The sequence below is a fragment of the Lonchura striata genome, chromosome 4A (genome assembly GCF_050655825.1).
Source record: "Lonchura striata isolate lonStrDom1 chromosome 4A, ASM5065582v1, whole genome shotgun sequence".
NCBI classification, from domain to species: Eukaryota; Metazoa; Chordata; class Aves; order Passeriformes; family Estrildidae; genus Lonchura; species Lonchura striata.
Window position 1 is genome coordinate 12,343,086 of NC_140742.1, and position 12,161 is coordinate 12,355,246.

Consider the following 12,161-nt stretch of genomic DNA (forward strand, 5'->3'; position numbering starts at 1 on the left):
GGAGGGACGGAGGGACGGAGGGACGGAGGGAGGGATAGAGGGACTGAGGGAGGGAGGGAGGGAGGGAGGGATGGAGAGACTGAGGGATGGAGGGACTGAGGGACGGAGGGACGGAGGGACGGAGGGACGGAGGGACAGAGGGAGGGAGGGACGGAGGGACGGAGGGACGGAGGGACGGAGGGACGGAGGGACGGAGGGAGGGATGGAGAGACTGAGGGATGGAAGGACTGAGGGACGGAGGGACGAAGGGATGGAGGGATGGAGAGACTGAGGGATGGAGGGACGGAGGGACGGAGGGAGGGAGGGAGGGACGGAGGGACGGAGGGACAGAGGGACAGAGGGATGGAGGGACGGAGGGATTGAGGGATGGAGAGACTGAGGGAGGGAGGGACGGAGGGACTGAAGGAGGGAGGGATGGAGGGACTGAGGGAGGGAGGGATGGAGGGAGGGACGGAGAGACGGAGGGACAGAGGGACAGAGAGACTGTGAGACGGAGGGAGGGAGGGATGGAGGGACAGAGGGATAGAGGGACGGAGAGACTGAGGGATGGAGGGATGGAGAGACTGAGGGAGGGAGAGATGGAGGGACAGAGGGATGGAGGGAGGAAGGGACAAGATGGATGGAGGAATAGAGGGACAGAGGGATGGAGGGACAGAGGGACAAGATGGATGGAGGAATAGAGGGACAGAGGGATGGAGGGAAGAAGGGACAAGAAGGATGGAGGGTTGGAGGGAAGGAGAGGTGGAGAGCCTGAGGGATGGAGGAAATGAGGAATGGAAGGATGCAGGAATGAAGGGACAGAGAGATGGAGTGATGAGGGGCCAGAGAGATGTGGCAATGGGGGACAACCTGGCACCTGGACCACAGCAGCAGCTTCAGCTGGGCTTGAGCAAAATCATCATCACTACAGGGAAAACACCCTGAGCAGGTTCACTGCCAGCTTGGAACTGTGGTGCCATCTGTGCTGCTTACAGGTGAGGGATATGGAGAGTGTTTGTGTATGGCAAAACTGCTGTCAGATGTCTTGGGTGAAGGCTGAGGCTTTCCAGGAAATGACCATGGTTTTGGAGCCAATAAAACCTATGGTATTAAGATGTTTTGATGAACTTATCAGTACAAAACATTTCAAATGAAATAACACAGGGCCAAGACATTCTCTGAAAAGGAGACTGCAAATTGTCTCTATGTCATCCCGTTAGGAGGGAGGTTTGTTCACTTAAAGGTTTTCTGCTCTCCTGCCACTAAATTGAAATTCCTTTTCCAGCCAAAGAAAAAATCTAAAATAAACCATCCCCATCATAACTAACAGGAGCTGCATATGAGAGTCCAAGGACTCCTGCAGCATTCGCTCTCCTGCAGCCTGATGAGCACTAAGCATTTCCAAGGTTACACTCTGTTCAGGCTATTCATTCACATTCCTGCTGAAGCTACTCCACTTAAATACTCACCAAAGGATGGACTTGAACCCAGCTCTTCAACAGAAGCCTAGAATGTTACAGTCTCTGCTGTGCAATCAGTCTCATTTGCAGGGGAACTAATTGTTGCTACTCAATGAACAGCTTTTACAGGAAATAAAGCCTTGCAAGCTTCCAAACAAAAGCTCTGGAAGCTGTTTAATTTATGTTGCCATTTAATTGAATCTCATATACCACAGTAATAACATATTTGGCCCTTTTATGGTAAAATCATGTTGTTATCTTGCCACTCAGCCATGCCAAACCTTAATTGTGTGAGTCACTAACTCCACATGACTCCTTCCTCATCTTTTCCTGCAGCATGCAGCCATCCAGCATTCCTGCAGCCTCTGCCCTGCTCCTTGCTGCAGTGCCATACAGCACAAGGCATGGCAGAGCAGCCTCTTCTTCCCCTCCTGAGCCACCAGGTCATCCTGATACCTTGGAAGAGGAGAAACACAAGATGGTTGCTTTCCTTGCAATCAGTAAGATGAGGAAAGAAGCACTTTGGTTTTGGTTGTTCCTGCTGTGATCTTGCCTCTCAGAGTTTACTCAGAGTGAGTTTCCTTCACCTGGGTTGGAGGACACTAAATGGGCACCAGCAGCTGTAGTGGAAGGCAAGGAGCAGCACTGTCTGCAGCATTGATTTTCTATATTCTGATTACAAATACTGAGGCATTTTATTTTGTTTTCTCCAACATGCATGAAAGAAAGTGAATTTTGTTAAAAGCACTTTTTTTTTTTTTTCCAGCAATGAACATAGCTCAGTTGGCAGCTCCCTTGTGTTTGTTATGATGCAGCACAGTTCAAACTGTTCAGCACTTACGGGGTCAGGTCTGGCTCTTGGGGTCATGCTTTCACTGTAACCCAACCAATTTTATGTTCTTTTAAAACAGAAGAGCCCTCCTCATCTTTGAACTCACTGCTACCTGAGCCAGCAAAGTGACAGCTTGCATGAGGGGGCAGGAGGGGGCTGGCATGGACAGGGCCCCTTTGTAGCCACTACTCAGGTGGGGATGCAGGGTGTGTAACTCAAGCTTAAAACTTCCAAATAGTTCTTCAAAACACCTAATAAAATTTCAGCTAGCCAATCTCAACATTCAACCGAAATGTGGGAGCAGGTTTTGTTTACTTATAAACAAGTAAAGTAATTACAAATCATTTTAGAAAATCATGAAGTTAGAGTTAAGATAGTAATTACACCACTGAAAAATTATGAATGTGGGTACAGAGAACATCTAATCACTAGAAGATGTTCTTTCCACTTTCAGCTTGACTTTCTTGATTGTTTTCCCAGTAAGGAAAGCAATGATATAAGAAAGTTTAATAACAGAACAACAAAACAAGGAAATAAAAAAGTGGAGTAAGTCTCACATCATATAAACTTACCATAAAGATGCATATCAAGGATTAGGAAGTAGCAAATAATTTAAGGCTCAATCGCCCAAGTCATTAACTTTTAATATGAAGTTACTTCATATCTCACCACATTGATGTTTTCATCTCCTAGAATAATAACAATTTTGCTGAATGACTTCCTGCATATCAGCTGCTTTTCTTTTGTGAGCACACAAAGGAAATACAAAAGTGTTAGAAAAATATTGCAGTTGTGAAAGAAAAAAAAAACATTTTATTTGCATTTTTCTATTAGCTAAAAGACCTAGAGTATACAAAGTTTTGTCTGTTTGTTTCAAATTTTATACATCAGGTATTCTGAAACTTCAGGCAGACTACAGACCTGTCTTACCTTCTGGATTATAGAGCAAATATAAAACTTGCCCTTAAGCAGAAACTGTGCTGCAAGCACAAGAAGCTGCCAGCTGTGGGGACTAAATATCTGCTATTGTAAGGCTTTGTCCTCAACATTTGTCAGGAGATGCTTGAAGAATATTAAAAACACAGGCAGCCCCTGCTTTTGTGTGTCTCAAGGGCGCAGAAGAGGCAGGAAGGTGCTTGTTAAAGCAATACCATCTAGTGGCAGATGCAGAAAGAGAATCCAATCCCCCAACAGGAGCAGAGCTGGAAAGGTGAAAACTGAAAAGACATTATTTAAAAACAAACCCACCTGCTTGAGAGTATTTTTTAATTATTTGTTTCCATGGTAATATATCAAAAAGAATGACATACAAATAAATATCTATCTGTTCTGTGAACCTCTACACCCAGAAAAGATGTTTCATGAAAGATGAAATGATGGATTGGCTAACTCTGGAATGCTCCATGATAGTCCAGGCTGAAAACCCAACAGAGCATGTTACACAGTTGGCCACCCATCTTCTGTGGGAACAGAACCACAGTGACATTAATGCTTGGGTTGGCAAAGAAAGCACTTATCTGGGCTTTATAAAGCTATATTCCCTGTTACTGCACATCCCAAGGTAAGTTAGAGCAAAGAGCTCAGACACCCCCATTAGCTAATGGAACTTGGAAGTCTCACAGTGTAATTTTCACCTCTCTCTAGTATTGCTGTCATTTTGCAAAGAAAACATAGGGCTGCTGATGGAAGTGGCTGCCTTCCACATGTATTGTGTAATTCATGTGGTACCTGCATAAACAGAGTGGGAAAGATTTAATTCCTGCAGCTGATATAGGTCAAACAATACTTACCAGTTTCAGGTGAAACTCTAGATACTGAAGGAAACAGACACTTTTTCTGTAGAGGCAAATGTAAACAAAGTCTTACAAATTATATGCAGTTTAATCAGTATGTGACATTCTATACCCCTGCCCAGACAAAAGGTGCTGACTACAAAATGGATAGTGTCAAATTTTTTTGCAGGTTGGAGGGGGTACTTTTCCAAAAACTAGTGTGTGTTAGCACAAATGCAGGGAAAACATATCCCCTTCCCATTGCTATTTTGGCTTTATTTAGCTGTGGAAAATGCAGAAGGTTTTTGTGAAGATGGAGAGTTATAGGGGTGGTGTTTCTGATAGCCTCATCCTCAACCAGCGATGGGTTCATCTTGTTGCCAGGTGACATTGATTTTTCTGACAAAGGGGAAGCTTCTGGTATCTTCTTAACCTCCACCAAAACCTTGCCACAAAACCCAATACAGTACAGAATTATTTAAACTCTAATACAGTGGCCATTAAACAATTTAAAAACAGCCATGACAATTAACTTTGATATTAACAGGAATATCCAATACATGAAAGGAAACTCACAGTCTAAAAGAGACCACAACAAAGCTCTTGAAACAGAAGAAATCTTAGTATTGGTAAGGCATTACAGGAGTTTCAGTGGGGTCTTTAACTGGTGGACTCTTTACACAGTTTCTGTGTAAAGAAGTTTCTCTGGCCACAGTTTCTGGTTTTGAGCTCCCCAGACATGACCTCATTCCACCAGTTCATGGGCTGTTTTCATTGCACCCTCTCCCTGAGGGATTGTTCCCATTCCAAAGTGCAGAGACATCAAACCAGCACCTGGCTCTGGCTGTGCAGACTCAGACTCTTTTCTCACCAGGAATGTTGTTATGGATCAAAGCATTATCTTCAGAGGTCTTCCAATGGATGGACTAAGGCTCAGCTCATTACCTCCAGCTGCTGAGACAATATAATGGTTATATTTATCCTTTTGCCATAAGTGTAACTCTCTTTGTGGGACAGAAAAAGGAGGTGGGTGGACTATGGATAATTCTCTAACTTATTTGCCACTGTAGGAGGATAAAAGAGTACAATGACAAATTATATAGAGAAATTCTACCCGTTCATTTGCTGAAAGTCTGTTCTTTGATTGCAAGTTGATTACATGGGCAAAAAAGTCACATCTGACTAATTTCACACTAGATGATTAGATAAAATACCACATTATTGTTCTATTGAGGCAGACCACAAACACTTTCCACCTTAACCAAAAGGGTCACAAAGGGGAGATTACTTTCTAATTTACAACAGAAATTTTTTAAGGAAAAAGATATTCAACAAAGAACCATTGGGCTGCTCTAAGAGCCCAGGAAAACCATGAATGACTGGGGATGCTTCTACTTCTACATGCAAACACAGAAGCACTAAACTGTTATCTAGGATTATGTGGCATCTTCTGCATTTATTCTGTGTTTGGTGTTTATCTTCCTTACCTGACTCTCTGAGGAATCTCTCTGAACCTACACTAGAAAACTAATTAGGGTTGAGGCTCAGGTATGAGCTCTACCTGCCACCAGCCCCATTTCCCCTCTTTGGCTTGCTCCTGGAGTGGATTTGTCCTGCAGCAGCCAGAGCTCTGCAGGCTCTGAGTGGGGACAGCTGGGCAGCACCAGGTCCCAGCAGGTGACAGAGAAAAAAACCCTGTTCTCTTTTCGAGTTCCCAGGCACCACTGGAAGCAAGAACAGCTAGAGCAAATGCAACTAGGCAATAACTTTTATCAGCAGACCAGGCTTTGGGGTTGGTACATCAACCTCTAGACCAGGGCTCAGAGCACTGCGACTAGTAGGAGAAGAGTGATCCCTCAGTCACAATAGTAGGAGATTGTGCAACAAACATTGAATGCATTCCTCATCTCCACCCATACAAATAAACTGGAAAAGCAGTTGTTCCCTGGACAGATCTAAAGACACATTTTACAGAGTACAAAAACATCCATGGCTTTTATGTTGCATACAGTCTGCTCATAAAAGGATGTTGTTTAATGCAATGGGAACTGTAATACTTTACGCCTACTAGCTCTGGGCTATCAGCCCTTTTCCTAGAAAGGATGCCCTCAGCAGCAGAATCGCCCTCAGCTGTTCCTTGCTTGCAGGGAACGAGAAGCAGGAAGAAATTGGGTCTCCAGTAAGTTCTTCAGTAAGGGCTGGTGTGAAGCATTCTCCTGTTCTTTAGAAGGGCCTGGTGTGAAGCATTCCTCTTTGGCTTTCAGATCAATATTGGTGGAGATTAAGAGGGAAAGGATCCTTTGGAGAGGCAGGATCATAGCCATGCCCATTTGCTTTACTTTTGTTGTAGAAGAAAATTCCTGGCAGTCAGGTTGACCAAGAGGTTACATTACCACCTTCCTCAGCATTTGGGGTCAGATGAAAACAGGGTGATGCTGTTTGCAGACAGAAGGCAGAAAGTTTTGGTTTAGAAAGATTGATAGATTTGAACACATACATACACATGTACTTTAAACAAGCAATAAGAAAGACAGTGCTTGGGAGTAAATAATACTATAGTACAACAATTAGTTATACTACTATATGACTGCATTGTGTGGGAGGATTTAAAAAACCTGTCAGTCCTAAAAGTGAAGAATTCCTGATGAGTTTCACATCATCATTTACATGAAAATTGCTTTGCCTTCTCACTGCTCCTGAAAATCTCTATTTTATTTTCATTGCAGCTGACACGAAAAATAGTCCTTGTTCATCCTGTGTCCTAGAGAGCATTGCAGAGATCCAGCACACTGGACCATCCACACAACGAAATGTATGCTTTTATAAAATTATCAGCTTTTCCACCATGCTGTTACATACTAACCCATCCATCAGTATTGCAGTGATGTTATTTGCATTCTCCAGTAAAATGAATGGTAATACACTTATAGCCACACAGGATACCAGCAGCTTAGGATGTAAACAAGACTTAATTAATAGAGTAGCTAAATTTTAACTGATGCTGTGGCTTCAGTTCTGTTCTTTGCTTTTGGCAGCTTCACTAACTAATACAATTCTCCAAGGTCAGCTACAGTGACAGGAGTTATTTGTTTGGATCCAGTACTCACCCCAAAAAAAAAATCTGAATCCAGCCAGAGCCTTAGTTTGGCTTTCAGGTGAATGAACACTGCTCAAAGGACACCATGAATATATAGATTTAATTTACTGAGTAGCATGCTTCATATTTTCTCCACCAAGAAGGATGGAGAGCTGCAAGTCAGGCTTTTCTCTTTGCCCAGCTTTCCTGCTATGCACAAGGAGGAGATGCTGCAGAGTGAATCAACAGGCAGCCTCGCTCAGGAAAGGCTCTCAGGGAAGTGCTTTGCTTTATCCAAAGCACCCATGACAGCTTTGCTCTGGGAAAATGGGGAGTGCAGCATGTGTCACTGAGCAGCAGTCCCTGTACAACGTTGTAATCAAATATCTATGAGGAAGGTTCATTTCTACACCTTAAAATTGCAAATAGAGATCTGTTTTGTCTTTAACCACAGGGAGGATATGGAATATGAAAATCTGGAGCTTTGGAGATTTTCATATCTGAAGATATCAAAAAGACAGGAGAAAGTCACTCGTTCTTCTGCTACCAGAACTGGCGATCCTCTTCTTAGGCATGTGGAAACCCCACCTGAAGCTCTTCTGAGATCTCACCAGGAACACAAGTTACAGCCTTTAAAACTCACATGGGAAAACAGCTGAAGCTTTTGAAGGTTTTCAGGACTTAGGCTTGATTTTTTTTCCTGATTTTTTACATAAACTAGTAGTGAAGAGACAAAAAACTCAAGCCTGCTACTGAAGACCCCTTGGTGAACATAGGGGCAGATAGGGATGCATGGAGTGGCTCTCTAGCAGGCAGTGCTAGAGAGGTCTGCTCTAGACCTGCTCTAGACCTAGCAGGTCTGCTTCACAGACCCTGGCAGCATGGGGTGCAGTCACAGGGAGACAAGAAGGAGGCAAAGCACCCTGTGAGCTGCCGAGACCGGTGTTTCTCAGCCTTTCCTTTTTACAGGATGGCCCCTCCTTTCAGACTTCCTATTACCTCTGGTCTTTTCAGCACACAGGCAAACACATCAGTGATCCTCTAATTGGTCTGCATGTGGGCACTTGTGTGTTGTGAGAAGCTGCTGAAGAACAGAGAGCCTTGGAGGACCTGAAGGTGCAGAAGTCTGGGCAGGGTTCTATTTCTTTCCACTGTCATAACTTTCCATTACCTCAGGTCTCTGCCCCATGACTGCCCTCCTCCCACATGCACATATTCCTGTTCTCTGTGTCAAAATGAGAAAACACCACTTTCCCTCCATCAGGCTTTTCACCAAAGGATTGCATCCCCTTCTTCTCCCTCATCCAGAGCTGAACTAGCTGCTTCAGTAATAGTGGTAGGCCCACAGTAATTATCCATTTGGTGCTGCATGAAAGGTCTCTGCTCTACCATCCCCTCATGGCAGAATTGATAGACAATTACTAAAGCTGCTAATTAAGCATGTTAGAAAATATAAAACACTAAAAGCTCTGCTTCAAGACTGCAGCAAATGTCATACACTGATCACATGAAGGACAGGACATGAGCATGGGAGCATTAGCTCCAGGCCAGGTGACAGATGTTCCTGTTTTACTGGCATCCACCAATTACATGGCAATCACTCTTTAAATAAATAATGTTCACATTTCATTGAATCTCGCTGCATCTTTCTTGCCAGAAGATGTTTCATTTGCTGGTCTTTCCTTTGCTTTTTACTGTTTCTGCTGAAGTTAGTAGGAATTTAGTCTTCAGTGAAATGCCATGTTAAGACATGTTGACTGTTGCATACAGAGGAAAGGTCTGTTCTTGTGGCCAATTCTTCTTCAGCTTAGAAGGACCCCTCAGAATTATTCTGATATAGTGGAAAACGGCTAAGTATAATGTAACTGTGGTTACCTGTAAACTCAGTTAATGATTAGGGTCTCCTTTTCACTGCTATGGCAAAACTGTGATCTTTCCCCTGGGATCATTAACTAGTAAATACTTATGAGATGACTTTTTGTGCTGACTCTCTGCTGATGATGTGCTTCAGAATATGCATCAAACAGAGCCAGCAGGTTCCTGTCAGCTGGCCTGGAGCGGGTTTTCCTCTTATTTGAAGGCAATTAGTGTTTGATCATATATTACCACTCATCAGCTCCCCAGCAAGCCTGGAGCAGGGCACCTTCACTCACAGTTTGAGTTCCCCAGCCCTTTCTCTATGCTAGGCATTCAGAAACTGCATGCTTTTAGGTTTATCTCTTCTATAAAGGATAATGCATAATGCCACAGGGTCAGCCTTTTTTTACCCCCCTTTCATGCCACATGTGAAAGCTGCAATGCCCCACTCCTTCCCAGAGCACAACATTGTTCATGTGTTTTCCTCCCACCTGAGAAGCTTCACAGGACATGAGCAATGCAAAGCCTCCTGAGGAGCTGGAAAACAAGGTCCTCCTCAGAGAACGTCACTAAAGTCCTTTCTACGTAGTTCAACACAGAAAACCATACCAGAAACTTGCCCTGTCAGCACCCCAAGCCTTACCCTGATTAACTGTAGGTCACTACTGCCTGCAAAGAGGCCCAGAAGAGAGCAGAGCTCTTGGCCTGAGCTCAGAGGGGCACGGTGGTGCCTGGCTGCTGCTCTTCCCTTCCTCCCTGTGAGCAATGCCTCCACGGAGGAGAACAGCAAGTGCCCTGAGCCTGCTTCCCAGACCTGGGTTTCACAGCTCCTTTCACCACAGGGATGAGGCTCAGTGAACCAGAGTGAATCGCACCAAATGAGGCTTGAGGTAAGCCCGAGTTAATTTAGAATTGCAGAATCATTAAGGTTGACAAAACCCTCTAAGACCAGCAAGTCCAACCATTAACTCAACACTGCCAGGTCCTTGAGTAAACCATGTCCCCAAGCACCACATCTGCACATTTTTTTAACACTTCCAGGTGATGCTTCTACCCTCTCTCAGCCTCAAATTATTAGGCTAGCCCAGAGATACGAGGCCTTGAGAGGAAGAACATCAGGAGATGGGTAAAGATTCAAAAGAGTCTCTCACCCCGATGTGGTTGTCCAGCTTCTTTATTCCATGAGGTCCGAGGGGAAAGAGAGGGGGAAAGAGGGAGAACAGGAAGGGTTGGGGCTTATCTAGGCTCTGGACAGGGAGGGCTTCTCTGGCTCTCCACCAACCCCATCAGGGCAGGAAGGAGGGGACCAGGCTTATCTGATCAGTCACAGGGGTCCCTGGAATTGGGGAAAAGCATAGCCTGAGCGCAATGTAACATCCAGGCATGGTAATTCCACTACTTTCCTGGGCAGGCTCTTCGAGTGTCCTTTCACTGAAGAAATTTAATCAGGTTAAGCTCGAGAAGACATCTGATGAAAAGTGGGTGCTTCTAAGAGCCTCGTGTCCAGTGCCATCGCAAAGAGGAGTCACCTCTGCTTGCCTAAAGCACCAAATCCTTTCGGCACTCCCCAGGCTCAGTCCCTGCTGGTGCAGCACCGCCGCACACCCGATGACAAAATCCTTCCCGAGCAGGGCTGGGGGCAGCTCCGGAGACGGCCCCGGGAGCGGCCGATTTCCCGGAATCCTGCCCGAATCCTGCCCGAATCCCGCCCGGCCCCGCCGCTCCGAGCCCCTAGATGGAGCTGCGCAGCCGGGAATGAGAGCGGCACCGTCCCGCCCGGCTCGGCATCGCCCGGCTCGGCATCGCCCGGCTCGGCACCGCCCGGCTCGGGCCGCCGGGAGAGCTCAGCCCATCCGACAGCCCTGGAAGGATGGCTGGGTCTGGAGGTTTATTTATCTCTCATTAAATCCCATGTTTTAAGCCTTTTCTAGAAGCTGGCTGCACTTTTCTGAATTTTTTTCGGTATAGAAGAAATCATAGCTGAACCCTCATCAAAGAAGTTTATTTCTGGCTGTTAAAGGGAGCTGTTAGTTTACTTGCATAATATTTTATAACCCACCATCTATTTCTCATTTCCAGCCTGCAGCTTTTAAGTCCTTACTTGCTCTGCTCATCAGTGAGCTGCGAGAGACCTGAACAGAGGCTCAAACCACACCAGCACCTGTGAGGACCCAGCAGCAGCAGAGTCCCCAGCACACGGCTGTCCTCGCACTGGGACCGCTGGTGCACATCACAGCCCTTTCTGCAGCAGACCTGGGGCAGGCTCAGGGGGGCAATGAAAGGCTGGACCTGAGTTCAGAAAGAGCAGGAGCTGGTGATGCTCACACCAATCCAGACTTCACTATAGGTAATAACCCTGAAATTCTATCTAAATGATGACTTTTATTGTGTGTTTTGCTGGGATACAAATACTTTTTTTTTTTTATGAAGTTAATGCTGTATAGCAGAAATCACAGACTGAGCTCTGAAGAATCTACATTAACACTTCATCAGGCCAGAGTCTGACTTAAAGAGTATGAAAACAGAGGAAACTGCTGTTGCCTTGGGTGAACACTGGCAGGTTGCTACAACTACACTGCGGGGGAAAATTGTGCTGTGCATTAGCTGTGTGAGAGCAGCCAGCCTGAAGGTGACAATTTCCCAAGACAAAATATCTCATCTACCCAGAGACTAGGTCAGGTGTAAACACCCTTCTCCTTTGATACAGAAAAGCATAATTACAGTTCCTGAAGCTGCTCTGGGAAGAACACTAATAACTTTTCCCTGCAAAGAAAATGAAACTCACAGCAATGCCTTTTTCTTCTTCCTTTCATCCATAAAATGATGGCCAGGAACTCCCTCAGATATGTATTTTTTCACTCAGCACATGCCACTTCTGATCAGTTGGGCTAGATCCATCCACAAAAGATGCTGAACAGTTGGTGTTTAGCCCACACAAAATCCCATCCACATCCACAAAACAAGGTTTTCCTTTACTTTTCTCACCTACAGGACTTGATTCAGCTGATATTTTCGGAGCATACAGAAGCCAGAGAAGCAACTATTGTCCTCAGCTCATTTGCCCAGATTCAGTGGTTGTGTGGTCATCCCAGATTGAGGAAAAATGGGCTTTACTTTTGGGATACACCTCTTATTGGGACTGCCCCCAGCTATCTAGCAACAAACGAGTCTGGGATGGCTTTCTT

At 45.2% G+C, this 12,161-nt stretch overlaps 1 long non-coding RNA gene across 1 annotated transcript; it reads left to right on the forward strand.

Annotated features, from left to right (window-relative positions):
• Positions 1-431: 431 nt before the first annotated feature.
• On the forward strand, positions 432-10,689 carry LOC146763283 (uncharacterized). Its single transcript, XR_014952477.1, has 3 exons — positions 432-974; positions 6,770-6,855; positions 7,574-10,689. It is a non-coding gene; the product is annotated as an uncharacterized LOC146763283 (long non-coding RNA).
• The last annotated feature ends 1,472 nt before the right edge of the window (positions 10,690-12,161 follow it).